General features: G+C 32.6%; 1 protein-coding gene across 3 annotated transcripts in view; it reads left to right on the top strand.

Moving 5' to 3' along the window:
- LOC128991874 (uncharacterized) overlaps positions 1 to 27,218 on the top strand; it is a 244,905-nt gene that overhangs the window by 22,501 nt on the left and 195,186 nt on the right. The gene's annotated exons all lie outside the window — the stretch shown is intronic.

Consider the following 27,218-nt stretch of genomic DNA (forward strand, 5'->3'; position numbering starts at 1 on the left):
CAAGAAGTTATTTAATTTAATATTTACTTAACACCATTGTATAATACAAACAAACATAATCAACGCTTAAAGTTAAGAGAAGAGTAAGTATAAGCTTGATGTATGATTGGCTTATATTTGATATTATTGTAAACAAACCTTCATGATAACACGTGTAATTTAGTCTTCTATCTTAGAAATACTCTTGTGACTTGGCTGTTTTACCTTAATCTAAAAAATTTCTCAACATTTTGCACGTACAGCATTTTTAACTTGCAATTTTCTTATTCTTTTACAAAAACAGTTATATTCAAAATAAAATCAATAAGCAGTTTATTAAATTTGTTGTAGCTGCGAAACATTGTAAAACCTACCAGTAAGGTTTTTTAAACACGTCATATATTGAAATAACGTTTATTCATAAATGTATGTGGCTATGTCAAGATAATATTAATTTTTCTGTTAGTTGTGGTTGTACAGAATATTAGGCTAAATGTAAATTCCTCTTAAATTGTGGTTTTTATTTTGTCTGCATTCAAATGTGATTGCTTACCCGGCGTGACATTCATTTTTCAGAAAATATCAAATGTATGACCATGTGGAAGTCTTAAAGTTGATATACATTTTTAGGTTTTATTCCTCGCGAATGAATTTACTTGGGTAGAAAATCATAGTTACAGAACTGTTTTAAAATATGTACTTAAATAATTATGTCACTTAAATAATTTAGGAAATTCGCTAAACATCTCTGTATAGTTATCGCTTTGTAGATATAATAGAGAGTCCCTTACAAACACGCCTCATGTAACAAATAAACTATAATCAACGGCCTTAATCACGATAAAACGGAATTTCAAAATTATTATCTAATGGTTTATTAAAGTAGTATTTAAAAAACCTATCAAATTCAAATACAAAATCTGTTTGCTAAAAATATTGCACCTATGCCGCAATCCGTGTAGGCAGGTGAGTTTCCTATAATGGTAGGTTGCTATGATACCAATCTCTACTAATGTATCCACCTTGCTGGAGCCAATAATAAGAGATAATTAGTATAAAGCAACATCAAAGGTTGGTTATTATACAGCAATATGCATAGAGTGTGTTATCAAAATACACTTATGTAGATAGTAGACTGACTTACGATAAGTTCAGCACAAAAAAATTTACCATACTTTGACTGATTACGGTAACAATTGATTATTTTATTTAGTTAGCCAGCTATGTTAACCTTTTATTCAGTAGTTCAACAATATGGTAGATAGTAATAACATATTTAAGAAGGATTGAAGTAGGTTTTTAATATTTAGAAGTTGTCGAAAGATAAAGTAACATTGTGTATGGATGTTAACGTGTAATTAATTGATTCTCCGTGGTTTGTGGTAGTAAATCTGTAGGTAGAGTCTCTTTAAACGATGCCATGGAAATATTTGACTCAGTAGAAGGTGTCATTTCCATAGCCGATATTTCACAAGATATGAAATAGTGATTTTTATTGTTTGGAACTGAGCCATTTCCAGTCACTAAATAGTTTTTTGTAACCAATACTGAAGTAAATTTTATTTATTTACACGTCTGTATCCAATTTTGTAAACAAATAAATATTAAATAGAAACACAAACACAAATGTTGAATTGTTCCGGGTTTTAGGTACAGTACAAAGATAAGATATTTTAACTGCTCCAAGCGTTTAATCTTTATTTTAGTGGTTTGGAGACTTTTGAGTTTAGACAGGAATACTATTTAGTATACTTTACCTTGTTTGTACAGGTATTTTGAAAATATTTTTTAAGTCTGTCTTGATATAAACTGTATGACTTGTTTGGGATTTGAAGAAAAATTTGAACATTTACAATGAACACAAATAGATACAGCATCCAATAACATCCAATAGAAAGTCTGTTACAAAAAAATCCACATAACCTTTTCAAGACAAGATAAAATACAGACTTGTAAATTTCGCGCTTTTGTGACAAGTAAGATAAGAAATGCTATCATCAACAAGCGATAGACGCGAGATGTTGAAAACCGGAGACTTTCTTGACAAGGAGGGTATTTGTTGCAGACTTTGCCAAATAACAAACGTTTTGTATTCCCTCTTTCGCTCGTATTCTTTTATTTTACCAGAAATGTATCGCTGGAGTTCACAAATAGAAATAAGTTGTAAATGATATGTTTCATTTTAAAATACGCACAGGACAAGAAATATTTATTAAACTCTAAATTAAAAATCAACTGTATTTTAGTAAATTTCATATGAACAATGGTTAGAGGTCTCAAATGGTGGTATAGTTCTCGACTCCTAAGATGACCTTCCCTTTTTTTCTAATTGATAGGCAAACCTACGACTTAAAGACTTAAATTACTTAACCGCTTAAAGCGGAATAGGTTTTTAGCAGTTATCTCATGGGCTATGACATTATCTCATGGGCCCTGACATTATCTCAAGGGCAATGGTATTATCTCATGGGCCATGACATTATCTCATGGGCCATGACATTATCTCATGGGCCATGACATTATCTCATGGGCCATGACAATATCACATGGGCCATGACATTATCTCATGGGCCATGGAATTATCTAATGTGCCATGACACTATTTCATGGGCCATGACATTATCTCATGGGCCATGGAATTATCTCATGTGCCATGACATTATTTCATGGGCCATGACATTATCTCATGGGCGATGGTATTATCTCATGTGCCATGACATTATTTCATGGGTCATGACATCATATCATGGGCCATGACATTATCTCATGGGCCAATACATCATATCATGGGCCATGACATTATCTCATGGGCCAATACATTATCTCATGGGCTACGACATTATCTCATGGACCATGACATTGTTTCATGGGCCATGACATTATCTCATAGGCCATGGCATTATCTCATGGGCCATAGCATTATCTCATATGGCCATGGTATGATCTCATGGGCCATGTCATATCTCATATGACCATGGCATGATCTCATGGGCCATGTCATATCTCATGGGCCATGGCATTATCTCATGGGCGTTGTATCTATCTTATACAGAAAAAAAAACCTTCAGGATATATTAGAAGGAGGTCTGTTGACGAATAATAAAGGCTGAATTACTTACTACTAAATGTATAAAATGATACATCGACGCTTAAAACGACATGGAAAGGTTTAGACTTCCAAAAGAATGGAAGCCATAATAGCGCCTCAAGAGATCTCTTGGAATTCGTTTCCAGTTGAGACACAAGGTAAATAAACTCGGTGTTTCTTATTTCTTCGTCTTCCGTTAGCAAATTGTTTACGTTTTGTTTGCGTTGTTTGACGTTAACTGTACAAAAAATAAGTGGATTCTAATAGGTTGGTTAGTGTTAATAATTAAAAATAATTTGCAAGTGTACTTTGTCGTGGTGAACGAGGTTTCCTGTTGTTATTATTCTTCTTTTAATGCATATCTTACTACATAGTAAAAGGGTTAGGAGGAGACCTATAAACGTTTACCAAATGTCAGAAAACAAAAAAAGACATGCACTAGACTTCATAATATTTTTTTTTAATGGTAAACTAATGTTTCCAGAATTTTTGGGAACACTGTTAACGACACATAATAGAACAGCCGATTCCCTCAAAACCAGATAATATGTAGGCCTAATTTCGATTCGTATTATATGCCTAGCTGTTAATAAGTATGACAACATTAATATAACTAGTTGCTCTGCCCGCGCTTCGCTACGGGGTGAGAATGCAGAAAAGAATGGTTCGGTTTTACTATAAAATACTATAATATACTACTGTATAAGAAACAGTTACAGCACTTTTACCAGGAAACATTATAGGCAAAGGCTCAATCGTGCTTATTGATTATTTAAATGAAGATCTATTAATGTATTAGTATAATTTTATATAGTGTATTGCTTTTAAAATATATGCAAAAGTATAATTCATCGACGACATGGCACCAAGAAACAATTCTCCTTGTACACAAACAAATAAAAATAAATAGCAGAACAGCATTTCTGACAACAGCTGGAGTTTCATGAACATTTTTGTTTCCCATGTTAATCTTATGGAGTAATACTGAACTTTAAAGGGCCCCAGGGCCTCACTCTCTAATTATTTCCCTAGAAAGAAAGTTTCCTGCACAACTTCACGCTACGCTCTTTCCAATCACACCAAAAACATGTCAATCGGTTCAGTAGTTTCGGAGGAGTAATTGTCACAAAAAACTTGTTTGCGTTTTAAATAAGTATAAATAGATGTTACATACTACATACATTGTTATAATTTATAACTTCTTCATCAGCATTCTAAATGTTATTAAATTTACGAAAAGTAATTAGAAATACGTAGGTTGAAACATATACTTGTACTGTTGACTCACAAGTTGGTAATTTCATATAAAAGATGGTAAGTGGTGATCGATTTCTGAAAGGTTTGTCATTCACCTTTTGGGTCTGATGATTATTAGTGTCCCCAATTGAAATCAATCACGACTTAGCATCATTTATATGTATTTTCCATCTTGTGAGTCAACTGTATAAGTGTAAATATATGTTTCTAGTTAATAGACACATGTGTCTATAATGCCATTCTATAATGGATTATGATACACTGTCTATAATTTGAAATTGAAAGTCACCAACAATAACAGTAGTTTTTGCATTTCTTTTAAAAACTAAGGGCTTGTAAGAGTTTAGAAGCAAAGGAAACTGTGCTAAAGACAATATAGTGCGAGATAACAGCATTAAGAAAGTTTATTTTCCAGGTTTCTGCCTTTGAAACAAAAGGTAAAACAACAATTAATGTTGACGAGGCCGTTTTAAGAACTGTTGGCCGTGGCATTGAAGGCAATGTTGTTGAAAATAATATATAGTGTGGTTTAAGCTAAGAATAATCTCATCTAATTATGAAAAAGCTCAAAGTATTTCGTTTTACTTATATCTGCTTATTAAACTTATATACGTTGGTAATTATTTAAAATCATTCACTTTTTATTTACAAAATAATCCCGAGTTTGACACTAGTAAAGCTTTGATGAAAGAACCAAGGGGCTTGTATGGCAATGTTTATATCTTTGTCTGCTACCAACTACCTTGCAATTCAGTATAACACCGTCTCTGTTGTTTCCTACAGGGTGAAACAAAAATCAATTGTATTACTCTCTCCAAACAACTTTCTTGGTCTGATTCATTAAGTATTACGACAATTTTATATTGAGATATACCGGGCTTAGAGTTTGTTAAAATTTTATCATAGTTATTTATGAATTGAAACTACTGATGATAAAAAACAGAGCTCCAAGTTGCAATAAAATAATACCAATTGTTGAATAGATATATTTTAATATTACATTATCAAAGCGAGCTGGTCTTTGTTAGAGCGCGGAACCTCAGTTACTGAGGTTCAAATCCCACCAAAGCACCAATGGATGTTATCTAAGTGTAAATGCCGCAACCCCTAGGTCTAGCCTGAAGTAATGTAAAAAATAATCCCAGGCTCGTGTCTAGCGTCTTCAGACAGATAATACATTGACACTTTTGGCTTCATAGTTAAGGGGCTCGCTTGTCTAGTAGTCTAGTGTTCTAGTGGTAGCGCATGACTTCGGTTCCCAAATTACCTTGTTCAAATCCTGCCAATCACCAATGTATGTTAACTAAGTAATAAACCCCCAATTCCTTGCCTGAAGTAATGTGTAAAATGGATTCGGGGTAGAGCATGCGTCAAAGGGTGTAAAAGTGGGAAAAGAAAAACAAATTAGTGAGATATTAGTTATAAGTGTACGGATTTGGAAGTCAGGTTAAGTAAGACAGATTTGAACATCTTTCATTAAATTCGTAGGTTTGATTCAAAGTGAAATCGTTCCCAAATCAAATTGCCATTTTCATTGATCTGCCAAAAATGATACAAACAAACATGTACATTTAAGATGCTAAAAATACCAGGGTGTGGACCCTTACAAAAAACGCAAAAAATGTTAATAGTATACACTAAAAATAAAGTATTTATTGCTAAATATTAAGACTAATAATTGAACAGATCCAATGTATTAGTATCGAAAGTACGAACACATTTTTTTAAATATCAACTCAAAATACATAATACACAACAGTCAAACGCAATAAAACTCCACGAAACATTTAAATATTTACACGTGTGGCGGGAAAGAATGTTATAATGCTTTCCTTTGGGACTTGTTTGAAATTTGTTTCCAAACGAGACGACGGTAAACAAAAGTGGTATTTCGTATTCTCTTGGCTTCCTTTCCAATTGTTTCTCTACAATGTCTTTTATTAGGAAAAATACGCAACTGAATAATGTGGCTTTGTGGATTACTAAGAAGGTTAGACTTGTTTGAAGAAAAAGTTAATTTTCATTACAAACCGTAGCACCTGTAGATTAAACTGAAGGTTAAATACACTTCAAAGTTACTAACTTACAAAATCAATAAACCAACAACACTATCTACACAGTGTTAGGAATATTATACTTGAAAAAATATATAAAAAAAGGAATATTTTAAAAGTGACTTTAAGTTCGAGGAGTTTCTGCACTGCATCATTCGCCTAGCCATACCTCATCATATGAATACATCATATGACAGGACCTTTGTTGCTCAAAGGTTTATTGCGGACATTTTCCATCACGATGGTAAAAAGAACAATACACACAATTCTTATATTATTCAAAGCCTATTATTTTCGATTCATGCAAGAATGAAAAAGTAAAGACCTTAAATTGTTAATTTTACCAACCGGTGAAAATACGATCTTCTATCATAAAAGAATTTAGATGATTAGGTGTGGAAAGTAGCGAATTTTCAATTTCGCTAATTTTATGTAATATAGGTCATAAACCTTTTAACACCGCCAACAACATAAAAACTTTACTCGCAGTTTATGTACAGTATACAGTACTGAAGTTAGTTAGGTAAGACTAAACCTAAAACGTATTTACTATAATCACGTCACTTGGCCGTATATAACTCTTATAAATGTTTTTACATAGAAAGTTAACTTTTCTAAACAAGTGCCATGTAAGCTACCCCACAGGAACATCAGCCAACATTCTCGCTCTAAAGCAATAACTGTAAATGTTATTGTTCTTGAGTTTACTCACATTCCGCGGTCACACTACAACCCTTGTTTAATAGTTTCAACATTGTTTGGACTTTGAGAATCTCCACACAATACTTGCTTAACAAACTTTTACTTTTACTGTAATGTGTAAAGCTGTTAACGAAGTAAATCTTTCGCTTTGTTTTGTTAAGTTTTTAATTTGTAATACCTTTTGATACACAGTACGTAGGAATGGGTTGTTTTACCGGTAGTTTAAAATAACCCTTTATGATTGCAAACCAAACTTTTCCTCATGACATGAACAATACTTCTGTAGCAGTGGCAATAGTTGCAAGTTCAAAATACACTGTTTCGATTAGTACCATAATCAAAATAGTATTTTGGAGATTTATTAGTCGAGTTAAATAAAAATAATCAGATTTATTTTAAATTCATTAGTTTAGTTTCATTTTGCAAGGCCAATATATATACATATATATATAAACCTAGAACAAATGGGGTTTTACAAACCTAGAAACAAACCATTTTGCAAAAAACTTAAATTTTCGTTATTTACATCAGAAATGCTGATTTATTTTTGTTTGGACTTATATAGCTCCAAAGTATATATTTTAACTAAACAGCTTTGCATTTAAAATCGGTTGCGATATTTTCTTTGTGCAGTAATACTTAAAAAGGTTACTGCTCAGTTACTATGTTAGATACTGAAAAAATATTAATCGAAATAGCCAGTGAAAGACGTAAATAACACTATTATTGTTACCTAAGCATTGCCGACCATTCTGAATCGATCTTGTTGATAATTGGAAGCCAATTAGGTATAATACAAACAAGGTAACTGTTAACTCAAACATCCTGGCAGGGGTATTATTATTGGCAAGCACAGTTACAGTTAAGACATCCTACATAAATGTAAACACAGTACATAAATGTACGCTGATATAACTATTAAGGTTTGTTAACTTGCATTTGTAACATTGACAACATGACTTTTGGGTACTGAAATCATCCATCTACACTATTATAAAATTGAGGTGGTGTCTGTCTGTTTGGGCGGCTGTCACGACTAAAATACTAAACCAATATAGTCAAAATTAACCACAAAGATGGTCTATACATCTATGAATGTCATAGGCCTATTCACTTCTTTGAATTCCCCTCGGGCTTCGCTCCGTGGATGTCCAAAGTTTTGAGGTGAGGTTTTCAAACGAAAATATTGATTGGTCTCCATAGCAGAGTGAGAAAACTCATTATGTTTATCTTTGCATGTAAATAAGAAGAACTGCCAAATTGCTTACTTCACAATTTAAGACAGCTGACCCAAGGAAATTAAACATAATTATTTTACACAGCTACATTGTAGGATTACTTAATCTAAAACTTTATTATATAATTTATTCTAAATCAATGTCAGTGATTATGAAACAGATTTTTCTTGCCGTTGCGAAGTAAGGGTACAGTCTTCGGAGTACAACAAAAAAATACTTCACATTCCATAGTCAAATCTGAATTTATGTCTAGTTCATGTTTGTAGAATTTCTCTCTATTATTTTAGGGTTCATTGTTGGTTTGTGCATTTTTTAGGTTTTGTAACGAGGGGATGAGTTTTCTTTTAAATTATAGTTTCATTCTGTTAACTGAAGTTTAAAATTACTGGAATAACAAGAAAGAAATTGAAAAAAAAAAAAAACTATTATAGCGTTTCCGAACCGAACCAACAATAAAATTGCCTTCAGCTAATCCATTAGGATGACAAATTTACTAAGGGCGTATGTGTTATCTATGCTTAAATACAGTTCTAAGACACCGTCTCAGGCATCAGCGATAGTGAGTTTTCCTTTTATACGAATGATCTACCAGTAAAACAGCTGCTTTGATCTGAAAGGTTCAGCTGTCATAATGGTCTCGGTTTGGTCGCTTATTACATACTGTTAAAATAATTGGGACAGAATGGAGTGGCTAAAATTACATAGAGTTTTCGTTTCTCGTTATGGAAATTTTGGCCTAGGGAATAAACATACTATAAATCATTTTGTAGGCATTGCAGCTCAAAATAAGACAATTATTCAACATTTAGGCCATTTATTAGCTAACATACAATAAATATACAATTCCGTTACGATCCTAATAAGATGTTGAGTGGCTTAGTCATAATAGAAAATTTGAAATGATTAAAATAGTTATTTTATTATTACTTAACAAATTAAGTAGCTAAAAAGTAATATGAAAAATTTGTTATTATAAAGTTTTTACACATTAATTTAGCTGTTCAGCTTATCTTCTAAAGACAAATATTTAACTTATAAATTTATATTTCCTTGGATTTCCCAGTGAGACTGTTTACTTTGAATGAAGTTTTGATATGTATAGTCCTAAACTGATATTGCCAGTTTTTAAACATGTTCACTAATTGTACTTAATTGAAATCTCTAGTAAGATTGTATAAAAATTGTTTTAAACTGATATCAAAACAGTTTTAATACATGTTTTGTGACTGATTTTAAAATTTGTTAAAATCAACAAAAATTGCTTAAGACTTGTATCAAAACAATTTTAATACAAGTTTTGTGACTAGTTTTAAAACTGTTTTAAATTATTTTAAACTTGTATCAAAACAGTTGTAATACAACAAGGTTTAAGATATGTTTAGAAATATTTAGGAATGAAGTCTGTTTGATAAGATAGAAATTTATTATCTATAATAATTCTAATATCAAAGATTGTAAGAAAAGCGAGAGGGGTCAATGTACCGATTCCAAGAAACTCTTGAAGTAATAAGTGTAAAATCTTTGTTTTCCACAAATTTGAAACAATAATAAGCCCCAGGGGACGTTTAAACCCTGCTCTGAAATTGTAAAAGTAATTTAAAGTGTTCCAATCATGAACTTGGTTCTTGTAATATTTAATTAGTTATTTTAAAAGTGTATTGTATCTTAAGCTTTGCAAACACACTTTAAATATATATATATATATATATATATATATATATATATATTAACCTTGAACATGTTATGTTATAGAGATTCGAAAGATACAATATAAATGTATATACAAACTGAAGTATGCAAAATGAGTATGTTAAATATATCGTATGCAATTATAACTAAAATCATTATAAAGTTTTACATAAAATATTAATGTACGGTCCTTGTTTCTACTCGAAAGAAAAAAGCGATTCGTAAAGCTTTTGGTTAATGTTGCGAGGTGTAGTAGCTTTTCTTTTATATCAGACTTATCGTAAATAACAGTTTCAACGTGGTTTCGTTCTTAATTTTTAATTGGAAGCAATAATTGTCCCCTCTAATTGTGTTTGTTAATGCCATATACATATCAAGCACTAATGAAAATGTGTAAATGATGTCTAATGTTAACTATTCAAGTGTTAAACATTACCGTAATATATTTGTAATATATTTTATATAAAAACGATGGAAAGCCTGGGAATCCGTAGTATACAACAGGTTACAATAGTATTTCGAATTGATTTTCCTGCCCAATTTCTTTGGTTAGTTTAGGTTAGTTTAGTTTAAAAGAAATTTTTGTTAGGTTAGGTTAGTCAAACACCGATAACCAGCCATGCCTATTATATATATATATATAAATATATATATATATATATATATGTTCAATAATAAAATGGAAATTTAACCCTTTGAGGACCAACGGTACTTTAAAGTACCACCAATTATAAATAGCTATTTCCAAGGCAACGGTGGTTTTACAGTCATGTAGAGGCCTGGAGGTACTTTTGAGTACCACTGTAGTTCTGCAAAACACCAGGAGTGGACGTAGTTTGAAATATTCTCACCAGAAAGCAGCACTTACTTGACTGGTGTATGCTACTGAACAACATTATACGTGTCATGATTTCATGATTTTTTTAAATCCATATTCCTATTATCCCTGGGTCCTATTTTTGTGATAAAGGGTTCAACAATAGTTTTATATTAATGATTCAATCGTTATTTTCCAATAATAACCCATGAATAACGAAATTAAGCCTAATAATGGTCTGGAACTTATAAGTACCGTCAGCCTTCTACGCCCAAATCACGAAACCAGCTGATGTACTTATTAGTACCGTCAGTCATCTACATCTACGTCCTGCCATTGACTATGTCAATGGTCCAGCTGATGATGTTATGTAAACAAGTTTATTGTGTTGTGTTATTATATATTATTAATTATATTATGTTATAATATATATTATTATTATATTATGTTTTGTCAAAGTACAGTAACAGTTCACATTTGTTTTGTGGTGCATTTTTGTGTTGTGTTGTTTATTGTGTTGCGTTGTTTATTGTGTTGCGTTATTTATTATATATAATTATATTATATTATGTTATAATATATATTATTATTATATTATGTTTTGTCAAAGTACAGTAACAGTTCACATTTGTTTTGTGGTGCATTTTTGGTGATTTTATGTTTATGTGGTGCCGTCAGTATGGATAGAAAACTAAAGTTACAAGAAATTGACGAGTTGTTATTGAAATATCTACCTGAAAACTTCGAAAATTCTGATTAGAGTGGCGATGATGACAGTAATGAGGAAGTGAGGTTAGGAGAAAAGTATTATTTAGGTTCAAAAGAACCAGATATTTCACTCAGAAATGTTGTCCTTGTCCATAATGTAAATAGTAAAATAGATTTAGGATTTATTGATCCCTCTATGTGCAATCAGCCCATGCATACTATTAGAGCCTAATCCTAATGAGCTTGTAGAAATTGTAGCAATAATCAGTGATGAAACCAAAACTATTAACAACTTTAATGAAATATTCAACACAGAAATTGTCAAGGTAGGCCTAAGTCTAGAAAGTGAGATTGCTCATGAAAAAGGCCCTATTGAACCTATTTTAGCTGAAGAAACCCCAGAATGTGGTGGAAATGTAACTGTTGAGACCAGTATAACTAGTGAAGCTAGGCCTATTGACACTGAAAAAACTAAAAACAAATCTACAAAAAATGTTAGAACTGTAAAGAAAGTTGATGTGAGTATAAAGTCAAACCTAAAGTAAAGAAGGCAGGAAAAAATAAAGAGCAAAAAAGAGGACTGTTCTAAAAAGAAGAAATATGTTCCTGATTACAAATGGAAGAAGAGAGATTATACAACGACAATTCCAATACCGGTATTTGATGTAAATGAATGTAAGCAAACACTTCTCAGATACTAAGTTTGTAACTTTTACTTGGTCAAATTTTGTTTTGCAACTCAAACAATACAGAAGCCACATTCATACAGCGCTCTGCAGAGTTAGGTTGGGCTGATTATCTGGTTATTATACTTAGGCCTGATCTCAATAGTAATCGGACCTTACATAACCTAGGGAAGGCTGTACAAAATTACCTCTGTATTTTTGGAGAGAAAGATGAGAAGTCTGTGCAAAACGGAAAATTCAGTCTCGGCTATACAGCAAGTGCAATCAAATCACTGCAAATTATCCTTTGTTTGAACAACAAAAAGAACTGTTTTGCTGAGTTTCATGGAGTAAATGTAGATTAAATTCAATTATCAACAACCCTTCAGTAATATAATTCCACTTTTTCAAAATTTGTATTTAAATGTATGTACTTGGCTCATAACTCGGTAATTAATTAAATATTATTATGCTTGTAAAATGTTTTGGTACTATTTCAGGAACCCATATACTTTGCTGCTGAGGTCTGACGGTACTTTTAAGTACCAGGTATATAATCTATGAAAATGGCGCAGAGGACCACCGGTACTTAAAAGTACCATGTTTAAAAAACATATATGTAAAAATTAAAAAAATTTGAAAAAAATATTTTTGACTCTAGACAACCCTAATTTGTAATAAAACATGGGAAAAAATCATAGTTTAAATGTTTTTAGCTACCCTGTCCTCAAAGGGTTAATAACTAAATAATATTATGATAAAAAAATATTATAACAGAATATATTATAAATTTAGTTACAAAACTGAAATTTTATACTATTATGTACAAATCTCATGATATTATATGGAAATACTGTATTGTTTTGTAAATACTGCTTTTATTCAAGCCTACAAAAACGAAAGCTTGCATTTTTGATTGCGTTTAAAATTCTAAAATCCATTCTAGAAATGTTTGAACTTACAGCCCCCAAAACGTGCAATGAGAAAACGAATAAAACAACTCCTTGCACTTTTAGGCTGTAGTTAACCGATGGGCAAAGCATAAAAATGTAAAACAGCATAAAAAATTAAAAAAAGGTAATGCATATTCGTCTCAATTATGGCAAAACTAATTTGTTTTTGAAAAAAAAAACATTCTTACCGTGAATGAGTAGGATCGGTTCGTGAACTATGCAAATTAAACTTCCAATCAAAACATCTAAACTTTGTATGACAGTTATCATGCCGGTCCATGACAGCTACAGTAAAAGCAATTGTTTTTTTTTTATAGGAAATTTACTCAAACACATTTAAATACGTATTTTACGGCAATGTCAAGATATTATTTAGAATAGTGGGTTTAAAAATTGCATTTATTGATGAACAACTGTCATACATTAAAACACCCATTTACGTTGATCAGGACTACAATGTATATTTCATTATTTAAGTTTGATTAAGTCTTGAAGAAGATCGTTTTGGTTAATATTTTCCACACAAATAAATTGTTTAATATTTCATTGTTAAGGTTTTCCTTATTTGCAGGTATGTCTGATCAGAATCAAAAGATGTCCTATGTTAACAACGACTTTTGTTTTGGTAAGTAATAGATATTCAGTAAAATTAAAGAAATTAAGATTAAACGTAGAAAATCAGTGATTGAAAAATAGTTGTTAAAGTATGTTTTTAATAGAGCAAACAAAAATAACTGAATCAGTCTAATTAGCTAAAAATATATAAAATTCATCAACATATTAAACGATTATATGTTCATTGCGTTTGTTAAAACTCATCAAATAAAATTCACTTGTTCATTTGAGATTAATTTGCACTTTTATCTTGTTTAATTATCATTACGTATTCCAAAATTATTGGAATGAACAAGATCCATTAGGTATTCTGACTAAATCTTTGTTTTTAAAGGCTTAAATGATCCGGAAAAACTCATGTTTTCCTGGCACTGAATAAATTTCAATAATGCCTGACAACACATCAATGGAAGAGAATTTTAATGTTCATTCATTGTTATATTTGATATTAGAGCAGCTCATTGAAAATAGTAGTTATATGTAAAAAAACTAAATATATTTTACTATAGTGCAATAAATATTGTTTGTATTCATATACATTAATCATATAACATGTTTCTTGTTCGGAGACTTGATTTTAAGTCTTTTGAACTTATTTTACAATGTATTAATGGTGTACTGAAATTTTGACAACGAGGAAAGGAGAGTAAGCAAAGAATTATGAACATTTTTCTCTTAAAAAGTAAAATTATAGTTTATTCTTTTAATAGCTTTTATAAGGATAATCCACTAAATTAAATTATATTTATATATAGACCCAATACAGTTATCGAGCAAACATTACAATAACCAAACGAAATATCCGACTCCTCCAATATCAGCAAAGTTATTAAAATCACGTAACGCATCATTATTGTACAACAATTGTATATTTAGAGTAAAATACAATTGAAAATAGGACAAAGCAGGACAAAACTAGTGGAAACCGTCATATGTTTGTTCAAAGTATCAATAAAAGGCACAAACAAAAGAAGGTTGACGACAATGTGGTTGAATACAGATTGGATCACGTTCCATACATGGCGGAATGTATGTCATAAAGTACTTTAGATTTATACTGATACAGTGACTTAATATAACAAAACCGTTACTTTTCTATTGATTTATCTCTAACTATATCCAATACAACAGTTGAATAAAAATAGTAAAAAAAACTTCATGCTAATTCTAACGGTACTCTACAGTAATATTTTTTATTAAGGTATAACTTAAATTCTTACGAAAAGAACTTCATAGTTACTTTATTTTGTTTTTCCCGAGTACAGATTTAAATAGATAAAATACTTCACAAAATTGATTCGTTGAATTAAATTTACAAGTTTTTATAGCGCAATTAGATTTTCAAAGTAACATGCTTTGACATGTAATTCGGTTTCCACTTCTGAGAATCCTCTTGTGACTTGTAAACCCACATCTACGTCACTACCAGATTCCTTGGCGTTTTAAACGCATCTTTAACTTTGGTTAAAAATTCATACGTGTAAAAAATCCGAACAGTTTTGGTAATTATTTAGCTTTTAATTAATCTTAAATTAAACTTTCTCTACATTTGTTCACCTATAGCAAATCACTTTTAAGACCCTGGTAATTTCTTATAATATATTAAAGCAAAGGAAATAGTTTCATTAGTCAACTGTAGTGTTTTACATTATTTTAAACGAAAAGTAATTTTAATTTCTGACTTGGCAAATGAAAATATGATTGTTAATCTAATAATATGATTTTGACCTTGACTTTGAGTGAAAGCTTTTTGAATACATGTGTTTCCAAGTGGAAGTAAAAGTACTTTCATGTGCTAAGCGTCTATTTTTTTTAGACAAACTATGCTGCTGAAGAGATTCAGCTGTACATCCTTCCGATTTTCCCGCCGAATTTACTCATGACTAAAAACGAGCTTATCTTTCTTGCACTTTCTTATGTTACGATCCTGTAATACTGTATGATAATAGTTTTTCCAACAGTTACCTAACAATGTACATGTTCAAACTATTATTCCCACCTCAATAATTTCTTAGCTAAACTACAGCTCGATTCCAAAACTATCCTTATAACAGTCAATCCCTTTATTAAGTCGGTGGGCTGTTGGTTAAACAATAGTATCGAGTTCTATGTACAAAATTTTAAAATTATTCAACAGCCTGATGTATTTTAAACTACGTTAAATAATTGTCTTGGATTACATTTGTAAAATCATAACGCTATTACATCGTAAGAAAACGAAACGCTTCGTCACATTTCGGTTAGAGTATTCTTGTAAGTGCTTTCAAAGGTCTGTAATTCACTTGAGAACATCTATTAAGATATGCATATTGCTAACTTGAGATATTACTCAAGTCCCTGTCGGTTGTGGTTACTTGGAAGTTTATGCAAATTTCCTTTAACTTGCCACTGAATGTCATTGCTTGAATCTGCTATGCTATCCTTAACATTCAAGGGGGCTGAGGTTCGTTAGATTATTTGAGGTAGAGTGTTTAGGGCTTTTATTTTGCGGTACTAAAAGATTCTGCTACCAATCGAGCACTTTTGGTGGTTAGAAAATCAAACTGAGGGTTACAAAAGTATTTTACGCAGTTTTATGGGGAACCTAAACCGTTGTTTAAAATACATAAATGGTAAAACAAATTTTGGTTGTAATTTAAACTGTTTTAGTATTCCATCTTTACGAGGTAATGGACTCGGGTCTGTTAGACTAAGAATCGTAAACATTTCTTTCTGTTCTTCATCGTATAAAAACATTCATGAATCGTGAATGAAAAAGAAAAACTATTTTAGCAGTTTCATGCCATTGTAGTTATTAAACATCATAGAGACCAAGGGCCAATAGATACACAGTGAAAACACAAAACATAGCACTGATATTGCGTCATTAATTAGGACTTTTTTGAGGGTAGGTGGTAGAGAAACCTACCTGTGATTTTAAGTAGGGGTCTATTTTTAACCTTCTCTCTAAAGAAGTTCTACTTCAGGATGAAATATCAATGTTATTGTTTTTTTTTTATCCTACTGGGTATTTACAGGGTGTTCCGGAACTCTATACCAAAATCTTAGAGTATTGTTCCTGAGTAAGAAACATATCTAAATACCATATTTAAATCGTCCGAAAGTCTTTATTTACTCACACAGCCGCCATTTTGTTTTTTCCACTTATTAATTTTTTTTCTAAAGAATGGTTAACGAAATGGAAACTTTGTACAAACATTTATGACAACTAGAGAAAGCTACCAAAAAGTTATGACGATTTTTAAAATTCATAAAACAAAAAGGCGGCTATTTAAATTGTTGTAAAATCAACGGGTTTTGAGTTATTTATTTAATAAACAAAATTTTAATTGGCCACCATTTGTTTTATGAATTTGAAAAATCGTCATAATTTTTTGGTAGCTTTGTCTAGTTGTCATAAATGATTGTGCAAAGTTTCCATTTATTGTTTAACCATTCTTTAGAAAAAATTAATAGAGAAAAAAACAAAATGGTGGCTGAGTGAGTAAATAAGGACTTCCGGACAATTTAAATATGGTATTTAGATATGTTTTTTACACAGGAGCAATGCCCTAAAATAGTGGTAGAGAGTTCCGGAAAATAAAACCGTATATTAGCTTTTGGACTCTAATTTTCACAAGTGAAATAGTTGCACGCCATTCCTAAAAAAAAATCCTTACTATTTAATTGGCTTTTCTTTATTTCCTTTATAAAATGCCTAATTATGTCTTCGTCATCTTTCACTACTGCTTGAATCTTATGATAGACTAGCTGTGTACCCGTTCTACGCACGGGGATCTTATAGTATTCAGGTGAAACCTTCTTATATACAGTATAGAGAACAGCAGTTGCTTTGCATATTTTCAGATATGCTGGCCAAACTTTTATAGGCTACATAACTTCATTTTATGTTGTTTGTTGTTGTTCCGGATCGGTATGACAATTAACAAAAGGTTAAATTGCCTGTGTCCGCCGGTCGATCCTAATGTACCGGTATCCTATTACAGGAGATGCATTTCGACGATATTAAATCGCCATCATCAGTCCTAATATAAGGTCTTGAGCTTCCCCATTAGGTGCGTCTTAGAGTTTTTGAAACACATACACGAACTGTATACTTATACACATGACGAATAAAACATAAATACACGGTATGCCTACTTTTATTTTTACTATGGACATGTAGACGCGCGTCGGTCGTGTGCCGAGTCTCGAATGAAAACGCTCATTTAAGAAATGTAAGTTTCCCAGCCATATACACTGATTCAAGGTCTTTTCCCCGGTTATCAAAACTCAAGAACAATTTTATACACAAAGAATCTCTATTTACATTTACGGTTACCCTACAAATCATTGCACTTGCGATTAATTAAATCCGTTATGTAAGGAAAAACGTTTTTAATCTTACTTGGTTCGGATTTGCTTTCAAAACGTGATCGGAATTGGTTACGGTATTTGTAAACAACATTCAATGTAAACATATCAGTGACAGCTAGAAGAAATAATCTTGATTCGAACAGCTGTTCGATATTTCATAGAAGAATATGTGATAAACATTGGGAGAAAACTTTACAAAAATCGCACAAAATTGGGTTTTTAAACGTCCGTCATTTTATTTACAAAGTAGTGACGCCATATTTTAATGTATAAAGACAATCTCGCCAATCCAGTGAATACATTAAAATGATTTGGAACTTGATACGTTCTCTCGTTTTTCAGGAGAAGGCCGCGTAAAATGGCTTTTGGGCCGTGAAAGACAGGAAGACAGACAGACAGACAGACCGAAATTTAGATGAGACTTGTTTCGGTTTCTTTAATGAATAAAACGTAAAAATAACCTAAAAGTTAATGATTCTGAGCAATGTACAGACAAAACTCTAATTTTAATTATATAGATAAATCTAACTAATAATGTACTGACTCCTGAAATAAGGGTGTATGATTAGACATTTTTTGGAACAAATTGGTAGTACATTTTGGGACAGTTTTAAGCACTATAAATGTTTAAAGCGTGACCATAAAATATTCCAAATATTCCAATTACTTTTAAAAGTGGTATCAAACGTGTATTTTGCGGTGCGTTTGTTAATTCGAGACATGCAACGTCAAGTGGTATACAGGTGGGTGAGTTTCCTGGTAGGTTGCTATGATACCAATCTCTACTCTATGTATCCGCCTTGCTGGAGCCAATAATAAGTGATTAGTATGAACCAACATGAAAGGATTCGTATTATACAGTGTTGTGAATCAGTGTAAATAAAATATAGGTTCGAGTTATACATGATAATTTGGAATATGTAGTGCATAACTGGCGAGAAATAAAAACCCCAACCTCAGTAAACATGAAGCTTGAACAAATTTAAATTTTCTGATTACGTTTCCCTACTTAAATAACATTAAATTTAAAGGGTGTATGTAGGTTTGTTGCATCGTGTCCCTACGGTAATAGTTTCTTCCATACATAAAGAGTCGCCAAAACGAAAATTAATTTATCAACCAATATTCATATGGTTGAATGTATAAGTCAAGGAAGCCTTAAAACTATGTCAGTTCTTAAAATAGTCCTCGGTTGAAATTAAAGTAAATAGAATCAGAGTCATGCGCCTAAAATGTTACCATTCACCTTCCTTTTGTTTGTGACTGTATTGTACTGGGAGACCTGCGTTGGAAATTAGTAGGTCGTTGATATATATATTTATAACATATACCAAACATCCATAAAACGTAAAGGAGTAGTCTACGTTGTAACAAAACGTACTCAGCGCCGCGCTCTACCGCTATACAAGCTCCTCCCCATGTTTTAGTTATAAACAAAAATTAGTATTGCAAATATTTAATGTAGTAACGTACATTTTTGGAAAATGTGCTGAATTGTTTCCTTTAGAAAATTAAACAACAACAATGTTTCGAGCTAAGATTAAATTAATCATGTAAATTTGAATTTGAATTTAAATTGAAAAATTCGTTATATTCTTTACAATCAGTTAAAGATAAATAATTGTGTTTAGGTATATAGGCATTTATTTGCAGAAATACTATATTTAAAAATGTGTTTCAACTACTTTTGTGTTTGTTACGGTTACAACAACTAATGCTATATATATTGACAAATAAAGAATTTTGCTATTTAAATTTATAGTATATTTCATTACTAGGACCGAAAGTGGCATTTTCCGGAGCGCGCTCAAGTTTTTGTGTGAGGCGAAGCCGAACACAGGAAAATCCAATTTCACATGCGAGGCGAAGCCGAGTATGTGAGAGCTATTTTCACGTACGAGGCGAAGCCGAGGACGGGAATAATGGAGCAAGAGCCGGAAAATAACTTTCGGTACGAGTTATGAACGATACTTTTCATCACGACGCAAAAATACACAAACACAGAATAACAGACCTCAGTAATATTACAACTAGTTTATTTCTAAATTATTTATTTTAAACATCAAAATAAAATCTTCTGAAAGGAAACCTTTGTATATTTCTAACACTAGCGCGCGTAGTGAATAAATGGAGAACTAATTGAGAGCGACGAAAGTAAATTTAGAGCGAGGGAAAATCAGCTGATCGATTTTTCCTCGCCCTAAATTAGAGCTTGGGAAACGGCTACTTTCATTGATGTTAGCTGTTATCGAAAATAGTTACTTTCGTTACGGAGTGATGAAAAATATTTTAATTGGAATTTATCGTCTATAAATTGCAGATGAGTCCAATAGTAAGGCAGCGAAGAATATAAAGCAGAAAAGATCAAAGAAAAGCCCAAACAATCGATCTTACACTGGTTGAATGTCATGAAAGAAACATCCACATAAAGAATGGAAATGTTGTGATGCAAAACTTCAGTACTTTGTACTTTTGAATTCTGTCACCGGTTAATTTTTAATGAGTTAGATATCGCATTTAGCTTTGTTAAATTAATTTTTCATTATCATTACAGTGATTAATACGTTTTACGGTACTTAGTCAAAACGAAAAAAGACACTCTTAAATCACGGTGTTATAATTTAACTATGTAATATTTAAGTTTAATTCTGTCGAAATATTATTTACTAACATACAGTATATGCTTAAACATATGAAAACTCTTTTTTGTTCAGAAAGGTATTGTAATAAGTAAGTTGATTTAATTTAAATGAAAATTTGGTTTTCTCTTAATGAGTAGGCTACACTACAGTAACTCAATTATTTCCGCAAGGTTTATCATAACATTATTTTCATAAAACCTTTCGAGGGTTAAAATGACAAACCTTTCTAAACTATAGACACTTTTAATTTTATATGAGTAATTTTTATCATTAAACTAGCTGTAACCCGCGGGCTTTGCCCCGTTTAACTTCTTAATTTTCAAGATTATCTCGTTCGCATGGCTCAATCACGTCCTGGTTGAAGTTTGTTCGCTACGCTCACTCACCTTTAGGTTGGAGCTCGTTCGCTACGCTCACTCACCTTTAGGTTGGAGCTCGTTCGCTACGCTCACTCACCTTTAGGTTGGAGCTCGTTCGCTGCGCTCACTTGCCTTCAGGTTAGCTCGTTCGCTACGCTAACTCGCCTCCAGGTTGAAGTTCGTACGCTACGCTCACTCACCTTTTGGTTGCAAATTAGCTGTTGTCATAAATGTAAAAGAAATAATAGTGCTGCACCCTGTTGGTAATCCTTGTAACTTTAATGCTATTGAACATCATAGAACAGAACCAACTTGTTTAATTGAAACAGCTGTTAAGATTCAATAATTCCATTTCTCATAAGGTTAACATGGGAAACTCCAGAGCCACTGGGGCGGAGCCCGAAAGGATTTTTGAAATAAGAATATGCCTATGTGTTAATCGGGAATGTGAGCTATCATCATGCCAAACTTCAGCCCAATCCGACCAGTATTTTTCGAGTTTACTTTTCCCATACACACATACACACATACAGCAACCACCTCTTTTTTATAATAGTATAGATAGTTGAATTTCCATTTTAAATCATATAAACACATGTATTTCAATTCATAGCCTGTAAAAAGAAAACTCAAAATATTTTTGATAAATTCCCCCACGTTAAGTAAAAAAAAAAAACTACATTTCTGCTTCACACGACAAACTAAACACCGAATCTATATATCTTGTGTGATGTGTCAAATATGAAGCGAAATGCCAACAACAAAAGCAATGGATGTAACACGAAAGCCGAAGAAATTCCTGACAAGTGGGGTGTTTGTTACAGGCCTTGCCAAATAGGGGATGTTTTCATCCTTTCTTTCATGTCTTCCTGTCTTCTGATTTGCTTAAAGTATATTGCTATTATGAGAATCCTTAATCCTTAATCCCCTCAGTGTAACACACTATTAAAAGAAAGAACTTTACTATCTTGAAATAATGATAATGATGGATGATTATGAATCACAGCAAAGAAAGAAGCAAGTAAAGAAATAAACATAGATTTTTGTAAAGCTTTAATTTTAGCATCAAGTACCAGCATTATAACAGATTTAGGCGATATAACACTTAAGTTTCTAAAGTATTCTAAAAAATATTCTAAAGGTAGCCTACGTATTTGTTTCCATAAATTTAGTTTAAACATCAAAATGAAAGAACTAAAAAAACTTTCAACTATACACACAGCTGATTCACATCATTAAATTAACCCATTAGTGCATAAAGTTTCAACTTTTGAAAAACAACTTTTATTTTCATGAATGTTGTTTATTAGATGCTAAATAACATGTAAAAAATATTCAAAAAAATATCCCATGTAAAATTTGCAAAATAAAGGCCGTCCCATATATGGGACGCTATGCCCAGAGGCTATCCTGATGTCTCTTTGCATTTTGTATCTCTACAGTGCTGTTTACATCTTTATGACAGTTAAGGTAAAAAGAAACATGTAGTAAATTTTTTATCAATATGTTTTGTTTATTTTGTGTTATAAAAATACAAAAACTATTTTACAAAGTAGTTATTTGCCTTTGAAAGCAGCATAAAATGTCTTTATAACATTTAATTTATTTCAAATTTTTGAAAATAGTGAAGTCTATATAGTTAACCAAAAAGTCCTTTATTGTTGAAACCTGAGTTCTTCTGGCTTATGTTTATCCCTGATTGTTTGAGTGGTACTCCATGAAACACTTCGGGTGAAGCCCCACGTTGCACTTTGAACAGACACATTTTGCCTTCTTTTTACAGTTAGCACATCTTCTTTGGGTGGCAATCTCAACAGGCCAGTGGTTCAGGTTATCTCTACGCACATCTTGAAGTGGCTTTGGGTATGATCTTCCCTGGCTTGATGGTGTTCCATACTTCCTTAGAAGCGTCAAAGCCAAATTTCTCCTGAACCTTAAAAGTTGGCCAATAGCAGTGTCAGAGGGAAGAAGTTTTTTATTCAAAATCCAAGCGTTTGACACACTTACGTCAAAAAGGTAGACAAAGATTGGCCACCACCATTTTCTTTGGCGCATTCTAGTTCTGTACGCTGCTACATTTTGATCCATAATGTCAACTCCTCCCATCCCTTTGTTGTACGATGCGAACAAAGTGGGTTGGGGTACTTGGACTCTAGCTTTTTTTTCCCTCGACCATCTTTTAACTGTTCCAACAGACATGTTTTCAAAATTTGTAGCAGCTGTTACTACACTGTTGTCAGCCCACCTAACTAACATGACATTTTCAGCCGTACGAAAATCAAATGATCCTCTACCTTCTTCCTGCAATTCCTTTTGGTTTTTTAAGGGGCAATACTGCACCCGGTCTGATCTCAATGTTCCCGTGGCACAATAACCTTGTTCAGCCAGGTGTCTTATTAGAGGTACCGAAGTGAAAAAGTTGTCAATGAAAATTTTGTAACCATTGTTACTCGGGATTTCAGCCTGTTTGAGTAGCTGTACAACAACATCACCTCCAAGCCCAAACAAATTTTCACGGTCAGGGTTCTTTCCACAGTATATGTCGAAAGAGATGAGGTAACCACTCGAAGAGCATATTGCCCAGTTTTTAAACCCAAAGCGTATTGGTTTGCCCCTAATAAACTGTTTGGCATAGTGTTTCCCATAGTATGGGATCATACTTTCATCGACAGATAGCTTCTCATCTAATCCTCCGTGATTCGCAAAGGATGTGTTTAGTGCATCAATTATGGGCCTCAACTTATAAAGCTTATCATCTGGATTCAAAGTGGTATTGTCATTTAAGTGAATAAAGCGGAGTATTTGTTCAAATCTGTTACAGCGCATGCTCTCAGACAGTAGTTTTGGAACATCATCTTCTCTTGACCAAAACATCCTTTTGTTAGGATATTTTGCATATCCTGACATAAGCATTCCACCAAAAACTACTAATAGTTCCTCTTTTGTTAGATTTAGGTTAACATTTTTTTGTGATGCATACAAGTTGCTTTGCTCACATATAAATTCAATCACTTCATCAGAAAAAAACAACGAAAAAAATTCCAAAGGACTTTCGCATTCCATTGCCTCATCTGAGCATGGCAGTGGTTCACATGTTATGTTTTGCATAAAAGCAGGCTCATCTATTTTCCATTGGTTTACACGAGCCTGCTTTAGTTCTTCAGCCAATTGTTTCTTTGTCTTTTTTTTACCATTCTGTTGGTTTTCATTATTTTTGATCGTGTTGGTGGTTGATGCAGGGACCTTTTTATTTTTTTTTTTGGAGGGCGGTTCAGGGACATAATCAGTATCACTTAGGCCTACCTTTTTATTTTTATTTTTGGGGGGCGGTGCAGGGACATAATCAGTATCACTTAGGCCTACCTTTTTATTTTTATTTTTGGGGGGCGGTGCAGGGTCATCAGGGTCATCATCTGTGTCACTAAACACAATAGGGGGGGTTTTCCTATTGACTTTCCTTCGAAGAGGTCTCAGTGAGATTTTATTGTCTGAACTAGTAATTAAAGTAGACGTACTTGGTTGTGGTTCCTCGGCTTCATCCAAACCTACGACATTACTATCCGTAGGGACAGTCTGAACTTCGTATTGTGGTCCTTTCGCATCCTGCAAACCTGTATCGTTGTCATCTTTAATGGCAGTCTGTACCTCGCAAACACTGTTCAACAGGTTTCGCCCAAGATGGTTAAGGTTTCCTTCGTGTTCATCATCGGACTTGTCACTATCAGCGTCGGTGTCGGCCCCATCATTTGGTGGAACGACGTAGATGAGACGCTGCAAACCATCATTGTAAGCCTCCAACTCTTCTAAGATTTCGTTGACTGAGTACCTGTAAACAAAGTTTTGCTGTAGTAAGGGTATAAAATAAATGGTACCAACATATGGCACAAACTTTCTCCCATGATATTCTTAGTAAAAAAATAAGTTTTTTGATTATAACTCACGAACGGATTAAGTGTTGGGGATGTAACCTAACCCAAACTAACCAAACCTACCCTACCCTACCCTAACATACCCTACCCTAACCTATCTGTCAAAGATCAGACACGTACCTGATGTAGGCCGCATACCATACTGTAGCCGAAATTCTAACGGATAGATTACGTTAGGTTAGGTATTATTAAGTATTTTTAAACACAATCCATTTCCACTCTAGGCCGCATACTATACTGTCCCCCGGAAAGGCATTTATTTGTTTGTTTTTTCGTAAGAAATAAACTTAAAAACTAAGGTCTATTAGCAACACATTGTTGTCTAGGCGCATAGCGTCCCAAATATGGGACGCTTAAGAAAACATGACTATTAGTCCAGTACAATTAGGTTATGACCCGGACAAAATTGATAACAGGCTGAAAATTGGTGGTAATGTTCAAAACAATGTCCTGAGTGGCCCACACAAAGTCCCAAGAAATCCCAGTTGGGGAACGGCCGCCATTTTGAAAAAACTGCCGCCATCTTAGAAATTTAGATTTCTTGCTGTATCTTTTGAAGTAATTGTCCAAAAGACCTTATTTATGTCTCAAATTAAACGTTTTGGGCTCATATATGAGGGTAATATATAATTAAAGAGTTTATTATGCTCTAAGCATAAATTTGATTTATATTAACCTAAAAATATCTATAATAATGATATAGATACGGTTATGTCCCCCCTTTTATACGAATTGTGGATATTTATAGGCATGCAAGGTGGATGCGATGCTCCCTGGTGTGGATTAACGTCCGCACTAGTGAGTACTATGACTATCCGCAGTACTATCCTGATAATTAGACCAATTCGTTAATTACAAGGAAAAAATGTGGTTCAGATTCCACTATAAACTGTAGGTCCATTAGTTGCCATTAGCTGTATGGGCTATTAATTAACATCTGTGTCTAAGGAACATGTCGGCCTTAGTCACTAACAAGACTACAAGATCGCGCCACTCATCCTACACTTATCCTTCACTCATATTTGGTTAAAATACGCACATAGCGGCGTCCCCATCTAAAATAATTGATATAAATATACAAAATATATACAAGATAAGTTTTTTCTCTTTCTCGCACCACACAATGATTAGTCTTTGGAATTGGTTGGATATAAATATAATATCCATTTAACTATGATAAAGCTTTAAAGAGGAGACAACTAATACAGCTCATGCAATTATTATTGCTGCAGCTCGACCACGATCTTTCATATCGCCCCTGCTGCTCGACCTTCACAGACGGTATGTAGGCGCCTTAAAATAAGAAAATAAATAGCAAAACCTAGAAATAATTAGAACACAGATGAAACCATTGTTGTTCGATAGTGAAAAGTATTGTGAATAACATATCAAAAGTCTCCAAAAATATCTTTGGTGGAACACCATCATTTTTCCAAAATGGCGGCCAAATCCAGTAGTTTTTTGCTTTTTATTGAAATTCTGACTTTCCAGTCAATATTGGTGAAAAGTCGTCAATACATTTAATGTTCCTCCTGAAATTACCTTTAAAATGATACCAAATACATGTACCTAAAACAAAAAATAAACCTCGTAGGAATAATAAAATATTTCAAATAAAAATATTTGTTATAAATTAATGTAATAGTCTATAAGCAAACTAAAAATAGCGTACACAGGGATCGTATAAAAATTTGCAAGTAAACATTTTACGGTTTATTTTTATTGTTGTGGTGTGCTGAGTGACATACCAAAAGTGTCAAAAAATCAGTCCACGGGAAACCCTTAAATTAAGGAAAAAATGGCGGCTTTCCCCAATATTGGACAAATTTTGCAACAAAAGATACCACATGTTTTTTTGCACATTTTTCGAGATATTGACTTGGAACCACGACCGATATTTATTGGATAGTCCGTACTTAATTTCAATAGGGGACGCTTTTTGGGCCGCCATCTTGGATCTGCCATATTGGATATAAATATGTTTTAATATAATTATAGTGTTGTGACACATCATTATGAACTAGATTTCCACGCTGATATCAATGCTGAAATCAGTTTTAAATAGCGTTTTACGGTTTTAAGATATATAAAAACTAATACTCTCCCCGATACATTTCTCATGGACGTTTCGTACTTTGACAATCTAAAAACACATTGAAAACTACCA

This window comes from Macrosteles quadrilineatus, unplaced genomic scaffold, assembly GCF_028750875.1.
Source record: "Macrosteles quadrilineatus isolate MER2022 unplaced genomic scaffold, UCM_ALF_1.0 Scaffold_4__1_contigs__length_99947679, whole genome shotgun sequence".
NCBI lineage: Eukaryota > Metazoa > Arthropoda > Insecta > Hemiptera > Cicadellidae > Macrosteles > Macrosteles quadrilineatus.